Source organism: Lactuca sativa, chromosome 8 (genome assembly GCF_002870075.4).
Source record: "Lactuca sativa cultivar Salinas chromosome 8, Lsat_Salinas_v11, whole genome shotgun sequence".
Classification (NCBI taxonomy): Eukaryota; Viridiplantae; Streptophyta; class Magnoliopsida; order Asterales; family Asteraceae; genus Lactuca; species Lactuca sativa.
Genome location: NC_056630.2, coordinates 191,845,099 through 191,855,590, shown reverse-complemented (window position 1 = coordinate 191,855,590; position 10,492 = coordinate 191,845,099).

The following is a 10,492-nucleotide window of genomic DNA, read 5'->3' as shown; positions in this document are numbered from 1 at the left end:
GTGTTGATATGAAGTCACGTTACACTGAGAGATTTAAAGAGATGTAGATCACTAGTGTAAATAAATGTAAGTTCTGTTTATGCTTATGTTTCTGTATTAACGATGACATCCCAAATGTTTTAAAATGAATAAAATACGTTTCTTCGAAAGTATTTTAATAACGTATTTATTGTGTTTTTCTGGGAACAAATTCCGCAACATTTTTATTAAAAGAACTCTGATTTTTATAAAGCATAAACAAAATCGGTCTTTTCTGGCCGTGAAAATGGGGATGTCACAGTTGGTATCAGAGCATTAGTTTAAGCGAACTAGGAATATGGATTTATTTCTAGACTTAAACTTAGAATGCTAAGCGATGATTGTGAGGTGTGAGCACTATCTTATTTTAGGAATGATGCCTAAATTGCTTTTATGTGCTAAATGATTTGTTATGCTATAGTTTGGTCGGATCTATGGTCTGTTGCCGACCAGATCTGGAAACCTTATGTGTTTAGGACTCTAAACATACGAATACGATATTAGAACTAGCATGTAAACGTTTCGGGGTGATAAGGAGATTTATACGTTTATCGTGATTAAAGCTTTCTTATCTTAAATTCTCGTTTGGTACACCGACAGTCTGCTTGGGTGTACGAAAGGTCACGGTGAAGACACGTAGGGAATTAAGTAAATGGAAGAAATGAAAAGGCTTATGATAGTGAATGACACCTATCGGAAGATATAGTAAGAGTGGTATCTCGCCTTTTGAAAGTCTTATAAGATAACAATACGTTTAGAGGAGTACGGTACGTCTGAAGTACACCTTCGATTGGCAGGGTGATGGAACGATTGGTGAAATTCTTGAAGTTGTCTCATCGTCTGGTATTTCCATCACCAATCGAGTTGAAGTAGAGTTGATGATTGAAGATTGAGCAATGAAGAAGTCCTAGTAGAGTCTAAGGAAATTGTTTATGATTATTTGGACACATTCGTATGTGTTAAATTGTTTTGTGATTTTCTTGTATGGTGACTTGGTCGACTACGGGACAATACTTGGGACGAGTATGAGTAGGTGTGAAAGGTAGTAGATGCATATACTACCGGAAGCACAGGACTCACGCTTGGATCAGGGAAAGTCACAAGGTTACCAAGAAGCTAGTAAATGATTTCGTTTTATTCAAGTATGTCTTTACCATTGTTTCGGTAATGACTAAGAAGATTGTTGATATTCCGACCCTAGTGGTCATATCGAATCGAGTCCGACTACAATAAGTATGTTACGTGGTTCAAAGAACCAAGTTCGATGTAGCACCCGACTTAAACCAAACGATTCAAATCAAAGCGATCAATAGAAGTATCGCGCTCGTTGTTAAAGAAGTTGGTAGCTAGAAATTCGTAATGTTAAAGTGTGATTATATCACATTAGAACATGAAGGAAGGCATAGTCTGTTTTAGAATTTAACTCTAAAAGACCTGAATCTAAGCGTTGCAACATACAATGATAAGTCATTAGAATATGACACATCGATCCATAGTAGTGATGAAAGAACTCATCTAAAGTCCGTATCCAGTAAGGATCGAGATTGTGACTTGAAGGTCATAATTAGGAGTCTAGCCTGAGGTAGAGAGCAGGTGCACGATCGAGTACTCTTACAATCACTTTGTTTAAGAGATAGACTTGAAGGAATGTAGAAGTTATAATTTTTACCTAGGATGAAGAGATGACATATGGAGTCATTATACGACCCTGTTTCGTTGATGATTCTGGGACGTAATCATCCTAAGGGGGAGATAATTGTAACGCCCGTAGATCCGAGCTCGTCAATTTAGAGGCAATAGGGGTCGAAAACGACTTTTCTAGAAAATATTATTTAGAATAAATAATCTTAACCAAGTTGTAGCATATGTCACAAGGTTTCTGTACATATAAAGAACGCCGAAATCCGAGTTATAACGAAGACGTTATGACCCGTCGAAGTTTCACGACAGAACTGGCACGGCACCGGGAAGCGTAAATAGTGAATTTACGATAAAGCGAGATTTAGCCTTAGCGATCTAAACGAAATTCGTATAATATGTTAAACTAAGAACATCGATAAAAAGAACGCCCAAATCTGACTTCGTATGAAGAAGTTATGATTTTTCGAAGTTTCGGACTAGTAGTGTACAACCCGAAATTCGAATATTAGATCGAGCGGTTTTTGGCCGACATGACCTAAACATGAATCAAAGACCTCGTTAATAGTAGCATAACGAGAAAAAGATGGGCAAAAACAGACGTTGGATGAAGAAGTTATGAGGATTTAACGGACCAATCCTGTCCCAGCTTGTTAATAATATAAAATTTAAAATCGAGTCAAAATTAGCTGACGGAGTCTAAATGAAAGTTGTAGAGTATGTTCCCACCTTCGAGTGGATATAAAGAACGTCGAAAACGGGGCACGTATGTGAAAGTTACGATTTTTAGAAGTTGAGGGTTAGATTTGCGAGACCTGTTGCGAGGTTGATGACATGGCTGCATCTGGGCCGTTGCTTGTTGACCAAGGCTTCGCTTCGGATTCAGACACCTGGCCTTCGCATTACGCCCAACGTCCGGAACTGGGTACTCCCCGCATACTTTGGTCTTGTGTGGTCCGAGAAGCAAACACGTAGCCCCATCCGAAGAGCACCACTTGTCCGCCTTATCAGAGTTACCCCCCGCGTATGAGGAGCTATACGCCCAACGTACGTCCGAGGACCAGCCTATAAAAGGGCTGCGAGGGCAGCCGGCTTCTTCATCCATTTTCTCAACTTTTTCTCTCACTACTTTCTCTCTCTAGCTCTTAAACCCTCCTAAACCCTAGGGAACCTCCCTATCACCCTAAGGAAGCCCCGAGGCTCCAGGAGTCCCGACAAAAAGTGTCTTTCAGTTTCGAAACGCTACTCCAAATAAAGTTCCGGTTTTCGATAAAATTCGCTGTAAGTGTGATACGCTTACGCAATTTTTAATATAGCTTCCAAATAATTATAGTAATGTTATTAGGTCCTTAAAATAATTATTTGGGCTATTATTATGAGTTATATTGAGTGTTATTTAACACTTATATAATAATAATAATAATAATAGTCAGATTATTAATTTGTCACGTTTATCGTTAGACTAAACCCTAGTGGTATTGATACTAGGTTTTATCGAAGGAAAGTTGTTTTGAGAATATCGAAGCGTTGTCTGTGTGCTGAGTCACCACCTTTCAGGTGAGTGCATGGTCCCTTTCATCTTACACATAGATATGACGTATTTTATATAAACTATGTGTTATGTGTGCATATTATCTGAATACTTGTTGTCTATGCTGGATGAACGTTTTATACATGTTTTAAAGGATTTAAATTGTATACGTATTTTATATATACGAATATGTTGGGTATGAGATGGGTAGACGAATGATGAGAGATATAAGATGATGTGAGTATACATTGCAGCTATAGACTTAGTGCCTATGGGACGAACACCGGTAGCTATGGACTTAGTACCTATTAGTTAGACGTTGGTAGCTATGGATTTAGTACCTTTTAGGAATTGGTAGCTATGGACTTAGTACTTATTAGTTAGAAGTTGGTAGCTATGGACTTAGTACCTATTAGTTAGACGCTGGTAGCTATGGATTTAGTACCTGTTAGGAATTGGTGGCTATGGACTTAGTACTTATTAAACACTGGTAGCTATGGATTTAGTACCCGATGAGTAGACTATAGCAGCTATGGAATTAGTGCTTTACGAACGAACATCGGCAGCTATGGATTTAGTGCCAGTCCTATAACCCTGGAAGTAAGGGACTTCGGAATAAACGAATGCAGGATAGATGACTCTTAGGTTAAATCCTTAAGAGTAAAGAAGATAATGGGGATGGGTAATTGGGTTGATTGTTTGATTGTTTAAACATAATAATTATATTATTGTGGGTTGAAAACCCTATGTACTCACTAGGTTTCCCAACCTCACCCACTCAATATGAAGTCACATTACACTAAGAGATTTAAAGAGATGTAGATCACTAGTGTAAATAAATGTAAGTTCTATTTTGTGCTTATGTTTCTGTATTAACGATGACATCCCAAATGTTTTAAAATGAATAAAATACGTTTCTTCGAAAGTATTTTAATAACGTATTTATCGTGTTTTTCTGCGAACAAATTCCGCAACATTTTTATTAAAAGAAGAACTCTGATTTTTATAAAGCATAAACAAAATCGGTCTTTTCTGGCCATGAAAATGGGGATGTCACATGCTAGAATAGGACTAAGGATCTACGAGGATGCCTTATGTGCCTTCTATATGTGTTTCAGCTTTATGAGAATTGCATGCTAGTATTGAGTAGACAGCAGTAAGGCCCTGTTTGATATACATCTGACCGAGTTAAGTCAGACATTTTTGGCTGACTCGGTCAACTAAAAGTGTTTGATTAGCAAAATTCTGGTGGCTGACTCGGTCAGCAAGGTCTGAGTGAGAAAGAGATGGAAGGATGCCTGACTCAGAAAGGAAAAAAGGTTTTCCAGCACTACCCATAAAAACTTGGTGCACAGCAAATCAAAAGAAGGCAGTAGGAATCGAACCTATGACCTTAGGTTTACAAAGTCATATCTTTTCCACTATGCTAGAAGGTTTTTTGGTTATATTTGCTCAAATACTTTATATAATGTGTAACGTTGGTTATTATTATTATTATTATTATTATTATTATTATTATTATTATTATTGTTATTATTATTATTATTATTATTATTATTATTATTATTATTATTATTATTATTATTATTAGTAGTAGTAGTAGTAGTAGTAGTAGTAGTAGTATCCTTATTATTATTATTATTATTATTATTATATCGCATAAAAACAAATAGCACATCAGGGTAAAATAGTCATTTTGCATCGGTCAGCACGTTCAGTCAGATATAAACTCAAACAGTATAATTTCTTACTCAGTCAGAATTTCTTCCTCAGACAGACATTTCTCAGTCAGCACTTTCTCAATCAGCAACTATCAAACGGGGCCTAAGATAGCCTGGTTAGGTTATGCCTGATAGTATGAGCTTAGCATTGTATGCTAGTGCAGATTAGTCAGTATGATAGCCAGAGTGGTATATGCTTGATTATGTACTCAATGCCCGAATGATGCTTGCTTTGTGCTTTTAGGAGTTCTAGTTGTCTTTCACTAACTAGTAAACGAGTATGTTAAGTTACATATTGCAAGGACTAAATAATTTTAGAAGGTTAGGTCTAGCTCTATTTTGCAACTCTCGTTTGAGTCCAACCGTTATAGGGTAGGATCTCTCATTCGAAGAAGTATCTAGTCTGAGTGACATGTAATAGTATTCGCGAGCTAGTTAGGGGAAGAAAGTGGGGATTTCTTATGTAGCTGATGGCCGAGAGTGGGTTGGTAATTACCCTAGGGAAAGCCTAGGATGAGATTAGCATGAGATCAGCAGTGGTAGTAGAAGGGACTTGGTGGAGTCGAGGCTGTTCTTGGGGAAGGTACAGATAGATGTGGAAGGTAGTAGGGGCCCATACTACTGAAAGCAGAGGATCTGTACTCGAATCAAGGAAGGCCAAGGCGAAACCAGGAAACTTGTAGTAATAGTGATCCCTCGAGATATATCAGTATTTCTGACGTTGTCGTTATGTGTTTCAGAATGGTGGTTTTACGCCCTAGACCAGCAGTCGACAATTCAGGTGCTGGTGAGGGATCAGGACCAGTCTCGGGAGCCATGCATTTGGATGATCAGACTAGGGAGTTTCTCTCTTCAGAGATTACTCACATCATACTCGAGCATACTCCTGTGATCTTTGGTTCGATCAAGGAGGGTATTTTGGAGCTAATGGATAAGAGGTTGAGCACCTTTTGTACTGAGGTGGCGACCATGATGGGGTCGCGCACGCTCACCTTCAAGGAGTTCAAAGCCTGTGGAGCTCCTGAATATCATGGGGATCGGGACCCCATAGCAAGTACCAGGTGGTTGGCGGATGTCGCCAATGCTTTCCGCACCAGTAGATGTCCCGAGGGGGACAAGGTCAGACTAGCATCCTGTCTTCTGAAGGACAGGGCATGAGATTGGTGGGAGGAGATCGGGCATGTCATCGGGGATGACACAGCAGTTGATGCGATGACTTGGGCTGATTTTACTACCAGTTTCAGAGCCGAGTTGCACCGGTTATCGAGGTGCAACAGTTAGCCAGGGAGTTTTAGGATCTCACCCAGACTATAGAGACAGTGGCGGAGATTACCGCCAAGTTCAGGGAGAGGGCTCTTCTCGTTCCTCAGTACGCAGCTAATGAGGAAATAAAGAAGGCCCGTTATCATGAGATGTTGCGGAGTGATATCTGCCAGTTTGTGAGCCGGTACAGCTGTAAAACGTTGGATGACATGATTGCTAGGGCTCGTGAGAGAGAGATTGATCCAGAGATGGAGAAGAAGAGGAAGCCAGAGGCGGTATCTGGCACTGGGAGTTCGGGCAAGAAGCCCAAGGTATCAGATCACAAATCTAGAGGTCAGCAGAGCCACGATCGGTGTGGCAAGTGTGGGAGATTGCACGATGGGGCGTGCAAGGCAGGGAGTCCCGGTTGCTACAGGTGCGGTCGGACCGGGCATATGAGCAGAGATTGTACAGCTACTCCCACCGTTACTGCGGTATCTGATCTGATTTGCTTCCATTGCAATCAGAGGGGACATAAAAAGTCCCAGTGTCCGAGTTTGCCAGCAGTAGCAGCAGCAGGGAAGGTGGCATCACCTGCCCCTGCAACATTGAGGATCGCAGACGGCCGTCAGGGCCGAAGTGAGGCGCCAATGGCGAAGAGTAGAGCTTTTCAAATGACAGCAGAGGAGGCGTGAACGACTCCTGATGTGGTGACGGGTATGTATCTTCCCTTCATCTCTTTATTAATGTTGATTGTTTCTTATGGTTATATGTTTTTATATAGGGTCGTTCTTAGTGAACGCCATATCAGCTACAGTATTGTTTGATTCGGGGGCTACCCGATCATTTGTTTCACTTGCGCTTAGCAAAAGGTTCAGCAGAGCTCCGAGGGAGCTAAACTGTCTGCTTGAGGTTAAGATAGCTGATGACAGGACCTTCAGGGTCGCGAGAGTACATAGGGCTTGTTCGCTGCAGTTATTTGATGAGCAGTTTTCAGTGGACTTGGTTCCCATTCCCCTGCGAAGGAATAAGGTCATAGTGGGTATGGATTGGCTGAGCCCCAATGGGGCAGTGATTGATTGTTCGTTGCACCCCTGGTGGGGGAGAGTTAGTGATTCAGGGTGAGAGGCCACAGCATGGACCGATCCTTTGCTCGACAGCGAGAGCTCAACATTACTTCTAGCAGGGTTGCGCGGGGTACGTCGCCTATGTTTTGGATGCTCGGGAGAAGGTCAAGGCGACTGTTGTCGATGTACTGGTGGTACGTGAGTACCCAGATGTATTCCCAGAGGATCTGCCTGGGATACCTCCGGAGAGACAGGTTGAGTTTCGGATTGACCTGGTTCCGGGTGCGGCTCCGATAGCCAAGGCGCCGTATCGGTCGGTTCCTCCAGAGATGCAGGAGTTGTCTACGCAGCTGCAGGAGCTACTAGACAAGGTTATCATCAGACCGAGTAGTTCACCATGGGGAGATTCGATCCTATTTGTGAAAAAGAAAGATGGGTCACACCGTATATGTATAGATTACCGGGAGTTGAACAAGGTAACGGTGAAGAACCGTTATCCACTCCCGAGGATAGATGATTTGTTCGATCGGCTTCAGGGAGCATCTTGGTTTTCCAAGATTGATATGCGCTCCGGGTATCATCAGATGCGGGTCAGAGTTGAGGATGTTCTTAAGACAGCTTTTAGGACCCGTTATGGTCATTATGAGTTTGTGGTGATGCCGTTTGGGCTCACCAACGCTCCAGCCGCGTTTATGGACCTCATGAACCGCGTATGCAGGCCGATGTTGGATCGGTCTGTGATAGTGTTCATTGACGATATCTTGGTTTATTCCAAGACGCAGGAGCAGCATGAGGAGCACCTGAGGGAGGTGCTAGAGACTTTGAGGAGGGAGAGACTTTTCATGAAGTTCTCTAAGTGCGAGTTCTGGTTGCGCAAGGTGCAGTTCCTTGGACACCTCATCAACCAGAAGGGGATATTGGTGGATCTGGCCAAGATAGAGGTCGTGATGTAGTGGGAGGTCCCGAGGTCTCAATTTGAGATTCGGAGCTTCCTAGGGTTGGCAGGGTACTACAGGAGATTCATCCAGGACTTCTCCAAGATAGCAGTTCCAGTTACCCGACAGACTAGGAAGTCGGTGGTGTTTTGCTGAGGGCCTGAGCGGCAGGCAGCATTTGAGACCCTCAGACAACGATTGTGCGAGGCACCGATTCTTACCCTGCCAGAAGGAGTGGATGACTTGGTAGTCTATTATGATGCTTTGATCACATGGATGGTAGCAGTGTTGATACAGCGAGGGCATGTGATAGCTTATGCCTCTAGACAGTTGAAGCCTCATGAGGCTAACTATCTGACGCATGATTTAGATCTGGGGGCAGTGGTGTTTGCCCTCAATATTTGGAGACATTACCTCTATGGGGTCCGCTGTACCATTTACACAGATCACAAGAGTCTGAGGTACCTCATGGACCAGCCGAATTTGAACTTGAGGCAGCGTCGATGGTTAGATGTGGTAAAGGACTACGGTTGTGAGATCCTTTATCATCTGGTCAAGGCTAACGTTGTGGCCAACGCCTTGGGTCGCAAAGCGATGGCAGCACCAAATAGAGATATACGTCCGAGGATGACGGTGATTACTCCATTGTTGGAGCAAATTAGAGAGGCACAGGTCGAGGTCCTGAGGGAGGAGAGACAGAAGTGTGAGAGGATTGTGGGCCGAGTAGCTTCATTCGACTATTACAGTCGAGGATTTTTGACCCTTCATGGGAGAGTCTGTGTGCCGTATTGGGGAGGAGTATGATAGGTGTTGATGGATGAGGCCCACAAGTCCCGGTTCTCCATCCATCCAGGGGCGATGAAGATGCATAGAGATCTTCGACCCGATTATTGGTGGCCCTGCATGAAGCGGGACGTAGCCTACTACGTAGAGAGATGCCTGACCTACAGGAAGGTCAAGGCAGAACACCAGAGACCCCACGGCATGATGTGGCCGTTAGACATTCCGGTGTGGAAATGGGAGGATATCACTACGAATTTCATCACTAAGCTTCCCAGGACCGCACGTGGAGTTGACTCGATTTGGGTCATAGTGGATCGGCTAACCAAGAGCGCACATTTCATACCGATTCAGGTGAGCATATCGGCCGAGAAGCTAGCCGATATTTATGTGCGCGAGGTAGTGGCACAGCATGGAGTGCCTGTATCAGTAGTATCAGACCGAGACGTCTGTTTTACTTCTAGGTTTTGGAAGCGGTTTCATGTCAAAATGGGGACTCGTCTTCATTTTAGCTCTGCTTTCCACCCCCAGACGGACGGTGTGACAACCCGAAATTTCCATTTGTACAAACAATATCTATTCAATAGAAGTCAGTTCAGTTTCAGTGATTTTCAGACTTTTCCGAACAAGTTTGTGTACATTAGGGTTTACGTTTCAAGAGATACCAGGAGAGTGGATGCTCCTAGATTTGTGAAACTTGAACATTCCAAGTTTCATAATGACATAGTCCAACCTCTGGAATAAAAATATTTTATGTCAAAATATGTCAGGAGTCAGGACTATAAATAGATTTCTGAATTAATTAATTCATTATTCACAAATCCAACTAGAGAAAAGCCATTTTCTCTCTGACGGATCTTCGGGTTTTCATCCCAGATTGTGAGTCTACTTTCCTAGATGTGTTTTATTACTTGTTATATGCTTTATAACATAGATTACATGTCTAAAATGCAAGATCCAGGAGTTTACCGCCCAAGAATGTTCTTGGGGAGTAAACTCCAAAATGGAGCTTTAAGGCTACCTAGCCCCGTTTCCTTGTTAGACAACTAGTTAAGGACTTAATGTATAACCATTAGAGGCTATAAATCATCAAAGAACAACAAGCAATTGGAGTTTACGGCCCAAGAGTTCTTGGACCGTAAACACCATTTCCAAGGGCCAAAAGTGATCCCTAAATCACCCTTAAGGCTTAGGACATTTACCCTCTAATACTTGTAGCTAATTTGGACACCAAAACACTTCAAAATCATAAAGACTTAGGAGTTTACGGCCAAGACATGCTCTTGGGCCGTAAACCCCTTTTTGAAGGGCTAAGGATGCCCTAAACACCCCTAAGGCTTTGAGACTATTACCCTTTGATACTTGTAACTTGAATGGGGAGTAAATGACACAAAAATCATCCCTAAAAGGGAGTTTACGGCCAAGGAACATCACTTGGGCCGTAAACTCCAAGTAAAGGCACAAATGTGTGCCTAATGTCCCCTTTAGCCTTAGATAAAAACATAGAAGCTATCCTACATGTGCAAGTGCCTCAAATGAATTAAAACCAACACCCCATAG